The sequence below is a fragment of the Rutilus rutilus genome, assembly GCF_951802725.1.
Source record: "Rutilus rutilus genome assembly, chromosome: 3".
Taxonomy (NCBI): domain Eukaryota; kingdom Metazoa; phylum Chordata; class Actinopteri; order Cypriniformes; family Leuciscidae; genus Rutilus; species Rutilus rutilus.
In genome coordinates, this window is record NC_140211.1 from 19,407,433 (window position 1) to 19,421,237 (window position 13,805).

Consider the following 13,805-nt stretch of genomic DNA (forward strand, 5'->3'; position numbering starts at 1 on the left):
TTTGGGAAGAAGTGGCATTTTGTTCGGTCCATGAGTTAACTCTTGTGCCTGGTACTAGGAAATGGGTTAAAACCACACGCACACTGGTCCAACACAAACAAAGTCCCTGGCATTCCTGAGCAGGCCAGTCGGAGAGGCATGATTCAGTTGAACATGGAGTGGAGGGCCTGACCACTGGACCCACACCACACTAAAACATGTCCTCACTCTATTCTCCCATTACTCTCACACTGGGAAACACTGCCGCCCAGCTTTCTCATGCAGAGCCTACAGTACATTCATGCAGTTCCTTTAGTCGACAGGCATTTGACTTAACCACCCAGACTAACCTCAGTTAACCTAGCCATTCTAGAAAAGAACATAAGTTATGATAATAAATAAGAAAGGGCCAAATTCGAGCCACTGTCTGAAAGTATGATAAGTGTTTGAAAAACATTCTCATGTCCCTGAAAAAGGATGAGCAGCAATCCCAGCAGCCCCTGCTCTTTGACATATCACTGTGTTTGACGTCATTAGTGCTGTTAAATGAAAAGGGTGTAGCATGGTTAAAGAGCTGATAACCAAAAGATCGCAGGTTTCCTTGTTGAAATCGGTTTGGATAAAATCATCATTAGCTAAGTGTAAATTGAGGTGTCTTTGTTTTTTTTGTTTTGTTGCATGGCTTATTGATTTAGGTGTCTATAGTCCATCAGAAGACGATCAAAGTGTCATTTCTAATCAAACAGCAGGTAAGGGGATAGAATACTAAGTAGTACTGTAACTGCATCAGAGTTCAGAAGGTTTGTTGTTTTGGTTCATAAGCAATACAATTTATTATACATGAAACTTTCTGAAACATGCATGTGGATGTTTACAATGCAGTTGAGTTACAATGAGTTCTCTCCTGCCTGGGTATAAATGTTGTATTTTAATATAAAATCACATTTAAACACCCACATAAAAATGCAATATTGTTTCCTCATCAAATATATAAAGTCTGCCTTACACATATTCAATTCAGGCACAGTTTTTGATTCCTGCGCCGTTCCTTCCTTTGAAGCTCCACCCACTTCCCATTTCTAGTCTACTTCTGAACTTTCTGTGATGTGCAAGCCAAGACTTACAATGTATGAATAATTTTATCATCCGACAGCAGAGCTCTATGCTCCTTTTCTATCTCTTTCCTCGCTTTTCTTTTTTCCTTTCCCTTTTCTTTTTCCTCTTTCCTTAACTTTTCCCTTACTTTACTTTTACATTACCTTTCTTTCTTTCTTTCTTTCTTTCTTTCTTTCTTTCTTTCTTTCTTTCTTTCTTTCTTTCTTTCTTTCTTTCTTTCTTTCTTTCTTTCTTTCTTTTCTGTTTCCTTTAGCTGTTTCTTTCTTTCTTTTTCTCTCTGTTAGTCTTGCTCTCTTTTCTTTTCCTCTTTTTCAACGCGAACTGTGATCACAAAATCAGGAGCAATTTTTTTTGCAATTCACAAGGAATAAACTTGCAGCTTCATTCAACAATCTCCAATAAACCCTATTGTTTGGAAGTTATGCAAATGCAGACATCATGAGTCATTCATTTTTTCCTGTGCAATTCTCTGGGATTGGAAGGGTGAAAAATGCCGGAGAACAATGTGCTCTCTTCAGTAATAATTAAGCTGATGGCCTATTATGCTGTATTGCAAATCAATATGTACGGTCCCTGGCGATGGTTGAAGTAGGAAGGCTTGGCGTGAATCCAGCCCGTCTCACACTATGAATGAGCAGATGCAGGTGCATCACAACTTGCTTTGGTGAATTTTTTTTTGTTTTTTTGTTGTTGCTGCCGGGAGGAGGGGGTACGGAAGAACAGGCTGGTGACAATGGCAGCAGGCCTCTCTAGTGTAATTGTGTGTGAATGCTCATTTTAGAAAGCCTTCCGCTTTTGTTAGACAGGTGCTTAGATTCTGTCTCTGTATCACTTTCTTCCTCTTCTCACTCTCTAAAGCACTTTCAGAGCTCCTTTGTCTGTTTTTTTTTATTTTTATTTTTTTTTATGTATTTATATTTGTATGGATCGCCTTCTTATTTGTATGTTTTTGTGCACACATCGACAATGTAGTATTTTCCAATTAATCTTTTACTTGTCAAGTCTTTTACAGTTTTAATTTATAACTATAAACAATTTATTTCAAATCAAATATACCTTTGTTATTAGTGCTAAACTGTAGTTTTTTATTTTTATTTTTATTTTTTAGATTAGTCGCCATATCAAGTGGAAATCATTCTCTCTGTCTCTCTCTCTCCCTCTCCCTCTCTCATTTCACATTCAAAAATGTATATTTACTGTGTAAAGTTCCCCTGTGTTTACCCTCTGGTTTGTTTGCTTGATATCACTCTGTTTATCTCCATTAATTCCACAATTTTTCAGTCTATTGGATGTTGTGTAGTTGTCATCAAAAGCCGCCTCTCCATGGAAGTTCTAGTGTTTTGAAGGAGAAATGAATATCAGCATTAAAAATTAAATGGTATATTGCAAAACATCACTTCATGGATTCGTGGCAAGTGTAGAAGCAGCTGTTCCACCAGCAATCTGTAAATAAGAGGAATTGTAGATAAAAACACTGAGGAGGCTGTTAGATGTGCAGGAAGCAGCGGAGCCCACTTTAAATTGACTGCAGGAAATTGTGAGAAAATGGTCATAAATTGTTAGGGCACACAGTTGATTTTTTTTTTTTTTTATTATAATTTTTTCAGTCTCCTTCCTCCCACTTTCTTCTCAAGATCTGTATACATCTAGTATTTGAACCCAAGGGGGAAAAAAGACATTGAAAAAGCTAGGAAAAGAAATTAAACATTGATAAGAAGGAAAAAAAAAAAACATCTGCAAACTATACCAAGTTTTGGTAGAAAACCATGAATTCAGGAATCAGAAATAGCAAGTATTTATTTATATATATTTTTTTCTTTCTTTTTTTTCTGGAATTGTGAAGGCTTGTGTTATTTTAGCCAGATCCCTCCAGCAGCCTTTCTTCTGCAGAGAGAGAGAGAGAGAGAGAAAGAGGCAGCATGTGCTGCCCTCCACATATTTAATGAAATTTATAACAATTGTCCTCCAATCAGATTAAGTGCTTGTTTAAAATGCAAATATGTTCTTGTCTCTGACATGCTGTAATTAAGTAGAACAATGCTCTATTTTTTCCCCTGATGTACCACATCTCTCATCAAGGGCTTTGAAAATAGGACAATGATTGACCACCTGGTCTGGTTACAGTAGCTAAATTTATTAAATTCTCTTTGTCTATAGAAAATCAATGAGGAATTGTACGCATTGCTAAGGGTCAGGCTTGTTTTTCTATCTGGCATATAATTACCCTGACCTTACGGTACTTGTTGAAGATAATTTTCTATATCATTACATCTTTGTCACCAAATTGAGTCCTCTGTGGAATTTTCGCTGATTTCCTTTAAGACGATCAAATGGAGGATGGCTGCAAGATCTAAGAGGCATATTGATTTAGTTAGTGCAAGGAAAGCCAGCGGCAGGGTTTCAGCTAGCTGAAATGCACATTTTCGGCTTTGTATTGCTTTTTTAGTCAAAGCTTTTGCTGTGAAGATCTCGTTCGCCAGCTTGCTCAACTTATTTATTTCACCTTATTGAATAGCTCTACTCCTTTAGAGTGAAACCAATACAAAGTAGAAAATGCAGCCGTTGTTCATGTCTGCAGTTCTTTTGGCTCATTTGGTATTCTGTGACAATTTAACCAAAATCAATTTAGCAAATTTCCAGCTGGCATATGATTAAATTATTCTGCCATCAGTTTATTTGAACAGGGCCATAAGGGAGCGTGGCGACGCAAATATTTCCTTCTTTTTCATTTGTTACATATGGCTGGATCTGTATCATCTCAAGTTATCCATTCAGAGGGCATTTTTGTGGCACTCAAGAGCGCTTTAATCACAGAATCAGGACGTTGTTTATGTGCAAGAACGTGGGTTGAGCATGGAGTGAATATCCCTTATCCCAGCACACCCGGCTGACTGTGATTAATGCAAACAAACAGTTTCTCCATAGAACCACTGCGCCAGAGATGAGCCCTGCCTTGTCTCTTGAGTCAGTTCATAATTATTATATTGTATCTCAATTTAACTCAATCAGAGCAGTTCACACAGTACAGATCGTCTCCAGACCGCGTGGGACTGCCGTTTCACGAATCTGATGTATTCTGTTGCGCTGAGGAAAATTAATTGGATTAAAGATTTGATAATCAGTTTCTTTGTGCATCCAACCTTGCATTTTCACCCCCCAAACCCACCCACCATCGTCTCAGCGCATCAGGAGCCGCATTAAGTATTTCCTCAGTTTCACGGCCAAGGTGTCGAGCCCTAGCGTCGATTCATTTAGCATAATCACTGTGTTCTAATGAAACTGTTAATACCGGAGTGACAAGATTGCTTCTTTGCTGAAGGCATCCAATCACCCTGCCACATCTCGGAGGTGATGAATGTGTAATTACCAAGTTTGACAGACCTTGTTTGGCTTGTGCTTTGTATGAGTATGTGCGCATGAGAAAGTGAGAGGATGAATATGCTGAGGGTTGTGCTCCTGACCTCCTTCCCAGGGCTTCATACTGATATATTGATGCAGGGGTACTTACTGTTTGGATATTAATGGTCCACAGACCTCAGTGTTTTCCAAAAGAAGAGGGAGGGAAAGTAGATTTACAGTAGTACAATAGCTGAATTGTGATCAGTTTGAAACAATTGTGAGATGTAAGATGGTCACTGAAGTTGATTGCTGTAAGTATCTGACTGTGCCTCAGTGAATTTGTACTGTTCAATCAAAAAGAGCTTGCTATGGTATTCAACAAAATCCGTATATTGACTTTTTTTTTACAATTGTTATTATTATTATTTGTTTATTTATTTATTTTTGAAAAATTTAGAAGATTTTGAACCTTAATGTCAGGACATAGTAGAGACATTTGCTTTAGCTTCCAGCAAATGCTAATTTATTGATCCATTTAATTTGTTTATTTCTTAAGTATTATCCTAATTGGTAGTTTGGTAAGTTAGCCTATTTTTTTTATATATATATATATATATATATATATATATATATATATATATATATATATATATATATATATATAATTAATATAATAATCTGTGTTTGTTTGTTGGCCTGACGGGAACTGGCCCCCCGGACTGAGCCTGGTTTCTCCCAAGGTTTCTTTCTCCATTCTGTCACCTGATGGATTTTGGGTTCCTTGCCACTGTTGCCTCTGGCTTTCTTAGTTCGGGACACTTCATTTTCAAAGATATTATTGATCAGAATGTACTGATGCTGTTGTATGAGAACTGGATTAAGATGGATGATATCATTTTTGCAGAACTGCTTTATAGATGAAGTGAACAAATTGAATAATTGATTATCTTTTCAACACTGAACTGACTTCAGCTGAACAACAGCCAAAATGCATAATTTCCCTGTTATCACTGAAAAGCTGCTTTGAAACAATCTGGCTTGTATAAAGCTTAAATAAAGACTTGACTTGATTTGACAATCATTTATAAAATTATATATCGGTTATCGGCTTTCAAATATAAAGAATTATCGGTTATCGATATCTGCCAAAATATTCATCAGATCAGTAGTTCAAGGATATATGTATGGTAACTCTGTTTTCAGACCATAGTGGAGACCAAAGCTGGAGACCATCAATGAAAGCCTAAGTAAAAATGTGCTTTAAACTTCCAGTAAATGCTGTCCAGCGTTAATTGATCTTTGCCAGAACATGAATGCTCCCTCTCCACTATTGATTTATCATAGATCTCTCCTACATGCTAGACCGGCGGCACCAGCCCAAACATGCGAAAAATAGATGAATTTTCAGTGATATCTCCATGTCAAAATTAGTAAGACATCACCTTGGTTGAAAATGAGATGGTTTATGATTGCTGTGGCCATTTGAAATGGTTGTGAAGAAGAAACTGGACTATTCTGTCATCCGCAGTCCTCTGATCCCAGCAGCGGTGTCACGACAGGCCAAAGCTCTCACTCACTCACCATACTGCTAATCACATGCTAATAAATGAGCTCTCATCCCTGGGTCATATCCCCCATGCTAACAGCAAAAGCTGTTTTTTGTCACTCATCTTTTTCTCACCCTCAAAATGAGAAAATAGCTGCGACGCACATACCACACAAGAGTGTGAATATTCTAAATAAAGAGATATTCTGTCTGTTATACTGTTTTTTTTTTGTTTTTTTTCTCTCTTCATTCAGGAGCGAGGAGGAGATTGCGTGAAATGCCACAGCAAATGCACAAATTGTGTGGATTTTGGAGTCGCGCTGAAATTATTCATTAGTTCTTATGTATGGGTATCCCAAGATCCCAACACACAGAGTGATTTGTTTTTAATCATTCTGATGTTTTGGTTGAATGTTCTTTGGGGTGGAAACTTTGTTCATCTACTTTGGTAATGAGTGTAAAAATGGGTTGCCATCTGCTTTTTTCCCTTTTTTTTTTAATTTGCTAAACATTCTCTGCAAATCTGTTCTCCAGAATGCAGGAAATGAATGCAAACACGGTTTTTGAACCTTGATTTACATTCGGATTTGTAATACGACTGCCTTTTGAATTGAAGCAATCATTGTACCTTTGTGCGTCTCTTCAAAAGTGCTGATATATTAACATCACCAGTCAGTTAAATGATTTGTGTGTTACCCACAATGACTTGCGCCAGTGTGCGGAAGATGCTGTTCGATTTGAATGTATCCATAATTAATACAGATGCGTCAAAAGGATGCTATTACATGCTTTTTCTCAAACTTCAGAAATGTTGTATCGTAGGCCTGGAACATCAAATGTGTGCATCGCTGAATAGCCTTTCAATGTATTTATCAAGGCAATTGAAAAAATCCCTAGTTTAGTGATCAGAGAGCGCTTCATGCTCAATGAGGAGTGACAGTACATTTAGCCGAGAGTCTTCTTGTGTATTGGATGTCAGGTCACTGGTCATGTCTTATAAGTTTGTTTTGATATGTTTTAATCTTTTGTTAATTCTATTTGCACACATCTTTTTATCACCATGGCATTTCTTTTCTTTTTTTCTTTACTCAGATGTTTTCGAAAACGATGCGTGTGAGGCACGGTTACAGAGTCTTTTCAGAGTACTTTTGGCTGCCACATGCCAGTGTTACCTGAAGCCAGGAACAGTCACAGAGTTAAAGACAACTGCTGTGTTTTGAAGGGGACCTTCAATGGCTATATTCTTGATAGACCGGGGAGGTACGGCAGTGTTTTGCTTGAAGTGGCGGCATCAGAAATTCTTAAATTTAATAGGGCTCTCAGCAACACATTCCTCTCACAAACCTGGGCTGAACCCATCTCCTGAACTCTATTTGCTGATTATTTAACTACCTGTAAATGCACAACAGCTCTATTATATCTTGCTGGAGGCCCTATCAAAAGGTTCTTTAATATAGCAAGCACACTGCACAGACTGCCAGTGTTTTTGTAGTTGTACACGTCGTGAACTTCGGGGAGACCGAGCACCTCCTCGGGAGGTTTCTGCAGCCGGCAATGAAAAGTTTCCTATAACTATGTGGCAAATAGAGGAGGTTGTTTGGGAAATATCTATCCATTAGCATTCATATATATAGTTTTGCAATTTTAGCCTTTCACCCTATTTACTCTGACGCCAGCGTGAAAAATCATATGGTTTTGGAGTCATTCTGCCAGTCGTACAGTATATTGATATTCAGGCCGGAATAGAATTCAATATGTCACCCCCTCCCCCAGAGAATCACTCCTTTCTCTGTAATTTCCATTGAAATTTTGTGTGCAAATGCAGTAATAGACACATTTATAACATCAAAAGGATTCAATTTTCTTTTCAATCACACAACAGTATGAATAGCTTTTTCCATTGAATCTAACAACGAGCAGCCATTACCCGACACCAAAGGATAGGTTGCCTTCACTTGCTTTTTATGAAAGTGTGTCAAACAATTTCCCATGTCTCCCATTTGTTCTAAGCTAACAGGGGCTGTCAAACAGGTTTGTTTCTAATTTTTCAGTGAAATGTCATTTCTTTCTTCTGGTGCCGGGTAATCACCAGAGATCCACATGTTTATTTTTTAATGCAGGCTGTAAGTGTCTTTAATACGTTAACTCCTCCGCTGAACGCTTTCCAGAAGCCTGCGGATGACAACTTCCGACTGCTCCTAATTGCACTTGGTAAATTATTTTGGGAAAGATGACATGAATAGCATTTCACTGACATGGACACACAGGGCATCAGATGAAGTGATGGCCACAGCACAAATGGTGTGAGCGCTTTTATTTCAGCGGGGTAATGTCTCTCTTGGAGCTCTCTGTTGAAAGGTTACAGTAAAGGGGCTGTTTGTCATATTCTGTGTATCCATTCAATTTCTTCCTGTGCCATCCAGGTTTGTCACTCTGAAAGCCTCAGTGTTAACTTAAATTCACATTTCACTGTTTGGGTCTGTTATATTTGAGTGATTGGTGGGATGATTTGACAATATTATATTGGTAATTGGTAAGTAAAAAAAAAAAATATATATATATATATATATACACATATTAGGGATGCACCGATATCGGGCCCGATACCGCACTCTCGTACTCGCACTCATAAAATGCTCCAATACCAGGCAGCGTGTGTCCAGACAAAGAAACATCGACAACAGAGTATAATGGGGATAAAAACAGAAGGCTGTTGAATGTATCTAATTAGTTGGATTCTTTTTTCACAGACAGTTTCAATTTTGTAGTTCATTCGGATGGCAATGGCAAAGAAAGTAAAACGAGGCATGTAGCTTATTATTAACGTTTACTGACAAGAGAGGGAGAGCGGACTTCTGTTGAATGCTCTTGCTTGCTGATCGTTCACTCAGCACACGTCATTTGGATTAAAACTAAATCGTATATGTTAGTGAAACATAAACTGTTACCTGATTTATAGCGAGTGGTTCCCTACATTATCAGGACGTTTGCCAGTCAAGAATTTTCATAAACGCAAAACCCGTGTTTCAGACAGCCCGCAAATACTGAATTGAATTCTCTTTCACGTCTTGCCCTTGTGTTAACGAATTCACACAAAATTATGTAAAAACTCCGGTCTTGTCGAGTATCCTAGTAAACATGGTTGGTTTTATCTTAAGTGCATGTAGACAGTATTCATATTGATCCCGTGCATTCGCTCTTAAAGGGACAGCAGGCTAATAAACCTGACAAAGATCTCACCTCACTCACTGCTCTTGACTAAATACCTCTTGTAACTTTATAAAGATCCATCTATATTTAATTTATACAGTAATGAACATGCCGTGTTATTTCACGTTTGATTACTTAATTCAAATTTCTGTACCTGAAAACTATTAGACCTATCTGAAAAACTCTAAAAACTGTTTATTTTATTTGTAGCCTTTCTTTGTTCTATTGTATTTATTTGTGCTATTTGTAATTTGATTATTTGTTCTTATTTTATTACTGACTGTTTACTTGTCTTTAATAATGTTTAAAATGTACATAATTAATTAGGCTAGTAGTTTTGCTGTAGTATCAAAATTGGAATAGAGAATACTGAATTTTGACTAGTATCTAAGTATTTGAGCCACTGATCCAATCCTCAGCACTAGGGCTGCACGATTTGGGGAAAATGTCATATTGCGATAATAGAGGTCAATATTGCGATTGTGATATGCGATATAATAAACACATGCTTTCATGAGTCAACTTGCTTGGTTCTCAAGGAAAATAAAAGCACACACAGATTAGTGATAATCTGCCTAAAGAAACAAGTTCTTTAGTCAAGAGCAGTGAGTGTTTTTCTCTGTTCCCTTTGTTCTTTGATTAACTTTAGCGACAGATATAATTAGTGGCTACTGTGTACTATCCCTTTAAGACCAGTCGCTGCTGTCAGAGACGCGGATCTCACACACGCCTCATTCTCTCACGAGTCACAACTCTTCACGTTCATCATAAGACTACTCTTATGTTATGAAGATACTCGACAAAAAGACATTTTGGCATAATTGTGTTTGTTATTGTTCGTTCAAGCTCGAAAGAGAACTGTATTCTGGCATGCTGTTTTGTGCGTACGCACGCTATTAGCGCGAGACTTTCTGTGTGTCACAGTCAGGACATTCACAGGCAGCGCGTTGATTTAGGCATACATGTGTGTTGTTCGTTCTACCGCGAAACTTGATACTGGCGCGCGTCTATCTGTGGGTCGTGTGTGTGTGTGTGTGTGTGTGTGTCAGGAGGACATTCACTGACAGCACGTTATTTTTTGTCTTATTGCGCATGAATGGTTTAAAAGCATTTGCATGAATAAGAGCCGGATCATGTAACACTATAGCCAAAGGATGCCAAAAATTAACAGATGCTGCGTTAATTGCGTTAACAGCGCTAATTTGTTTATTTAATATAAAATCGCAGCATTTTAGGCTTGACATCGCGATTGCGATACGATTAATCGTGCAGCACTACTCAGCACTGAGCCCTGCTGAAGCAGCTCTAAATATGTTCTGTGCTATTAAATGATAGATAAAATATGATACTGAAGGAAATTTGCTGAACAAATTAAGCCAACCAATGTGATTTGTATTCTTTTGGTTTCAACCAGTAGGCTACATTCAAAAATTACAAATGCAGTGAAAATACAGGTATCGGTATCGGTACTCCGTATCGGCAAGTACCAAAAATGAAAGTAACAGTATCGGACTCGGTCTGGAAAAAGTGGTATCGGTGCATCCCTAATATATACACAAACAATGTAATACTTTTATTGTATATATATATATATATATATATATATATATATATATATATATATATATATATATATATATATATATATATATAAAAAAAAAAAATTTAAAATGTGTTACCATACTTTTTAGTGGTATTAATATTTTGCTGTGTCATTATTATCATCTTAGGGAAATATTCATGTTAGGAAAATAGCCTGAAAATGCATTATGCTAATAATATGACCTAACTACTAGCTTTGATTTTCAAATGGTTACCCGTTAAATGAATTTTGACAACCCAGTGCTGTCATCTTTTAAATACCCCCTTCACACACACTCTCTCTGAAGTCTGCATGGTAATGGGAGTGGCCTGGTCTTCCGCTGTCATCAATCAGTTTGCACCATCCCTGACCCACCGCTGAGCAATGTGCCGTGCTCATAAAGCCATGCACTGCAGCAGATGGGCCGCAATTTGCAACACGTATGTTTTTTAACATCCCGCCATCAGGGATTTTAATTATGTCTGGTCTCTTCTTGAACAGTCTGTTTACAATACAAATAGGCCCACACAACCGCACATGTACTGCAACCCAAGAAAATGTAAGGATTCAAATGTCACTGCACATGTTAATTAGAGCGATTATAGCGTTCAATTCCAGTGATTAAATTTAGCTTTGCTATCTGTCAGTCTGTCAATCAACACTGTGTTTGGATTAGTTTTTAGATTCTGTGTGAAAAATGTATATAATTGTATTACAGTATATTGAAATCTCTTTATTTCCAGTGAGTCAAAGCACTAATCATTTTAACTTGTGTGTGCTGATGTTCACTACAGACTACTGACTGACTGTATAAAACAATTAGTTCTGAATGATTTTGAGAATTTATTTTTAGCATCCGATTGATACTTGCTAAATGTATATCCTCTCAGTCTTGTAATATTGATTGTTTGCTGTCAGAAATATTATGAGCTGTAAAACTAATACTGTGTGAATAGGCTATATCGGCATTCAGATACTAAGTGTTAACATCTTTATTAATGCTGTTCAGTTTTGTTCTCTGTCAGCCATCCAAGAGTGAGATAGGTTATCACAGGCTGTATGTTGTAAATGAAGAGATACACTATGCTAAAGGTTTTTGTGTCATATAGTTTCTCTGAGGAGGACCCTCTCTTTAATTTTTCTAGTTAGTGATGGCTATTAGTTAGTCAGGTTGCCATGCAAATTATAGGGTAGTGAAATAAAGAGAGAGTCTGTTCCAGAAGGCACAACATGCAAACATCTGCTGTGAACTAGTCTTGAGATTCAGTTGGATCCACTTCCATTGCCATCCACCAAATATTTACTGCCCTATTAGTATCTTCCCCAATACCCATCATAACAGAGCTGCCCACTAAAAGGCTACTCCTCATGGGCCAAATAGATGGAATCAAGCCTTTTAGTGCATAACATGTTCAGTTTTTAATGTATTTTAGTTTGTTTCATAAACAGATGGATTGCATTAAACAACAACAACAGATTGTAACATGACAACTGTGTACATACCACTATCACAGCTGTTAGGGAAGTGTGCCCACCAAGCGAACACCAACATTGGTTTTGTTCTCAAATAATTATTCTGTTAATTTCAAGTTGCTGACACCAGTTTATATATATATGTATATGTAGTCTAGGGAACCGTTCCATTTAAAAAAAATAAAAAAATAATAACAGTAATAATTGGTTCCGATAACAATTATTCAGTAAAACGATATGTTATTGCGAATATTATTGTTACTTGTTCATCATTGTGTCAGTGTTTTATTCGCTGACTTTAACTTGCTTCTTTGCTCGAAGAACAACATAGTGACGAAATGCGTTTGTCCGTTTAGGGCGACTGTAGAAACATGTCGGTGCAAAATGGCTATTTCAATGTAAGGGGACCCGCGGTGTATGTAGATAGAAATGGCTCAATTTAAGGTAATAAAAACATAACGGTTCATTATGTAAGCTCTTTATACACCACTGAAAACATAGTTATGTAAATGATGTTGCATTTCTGTCAACAGATCCTCCTAAATATTACACAATGCACTTTTAATGCCAATTTTAGAATTGTGTCGCCTCTAAAAAGACTGCCAAAAGTCATCAAATCTGTGTAACATGTAAATACTTGTTTGCAAGAATTGTTTTATATTTGTTTATTATTGAAATGATTTCATCATTTGGCACCAGTGTTATTTTAGTTTTATCATAGTTGTATTCATATTTTTAGTTTTCATGTTAATTTTAAGTAATTTCGGTATGCCTATGTGGTTTTGTCATATTGTGGTATTGCTATTTAGGTTTAAATTAACCTAGGTTACTAAACTAACCTTACTAATTAGGTTTACTTTAGTTCATTTTTATTTTTATTTATTTTTTTATTTTTTTATTTTTTTAGTGCTTAAACTTATTTAAATTACTTTTAAACTTACTTTTCAACTTAAACTTATTTCAGTTTATTGTCAATGCCTTTTTTTCAAGTAGGCTAATATTTATTTATTTATTTATTTATTTATTTATTTTATTCCAATAACAGAAATGTTTTAAGAGTTTTAGTTAACAATAATAACCCAGTTTGGCACTGCAGTTTCCTTATGTATTCCTTAAAAAAAAAAAGGAAAAAAAGAATCACTAACAGAAACAGTAAGGAGCTCGAACCTGCTGCGGTAATGGATTCTGCATTGCTTCAGTATGGCTCGGTGTATGTGTAGTGTACAGTCACGTTCTCGTAGGCCTGAGCATGACTCCTAAGAATCTTCCATGTTAGAGCTGCTACAGGCCCCGGCTCAGTGGGAACAGCAGAATAAACGCCATTACACCTGACAGCGTATTCAGTTCCTCAGACATCATTGTGACAGGTGAGCTTCTTCGGGGTGGATAATTGTATCCCGGGTCTATGGCACACTGCTTATTATTGATTCATGGGGAACAGAATGAACTCCTTGTGAATGTATAAAAATACATTTAAAAGTCCATTCTCCTCAACTAAAATCACAGCCCCCCAAACGACGTGCTTTTGTCACTCCCAGTTCGCTTTCTCTGCCAGCACTG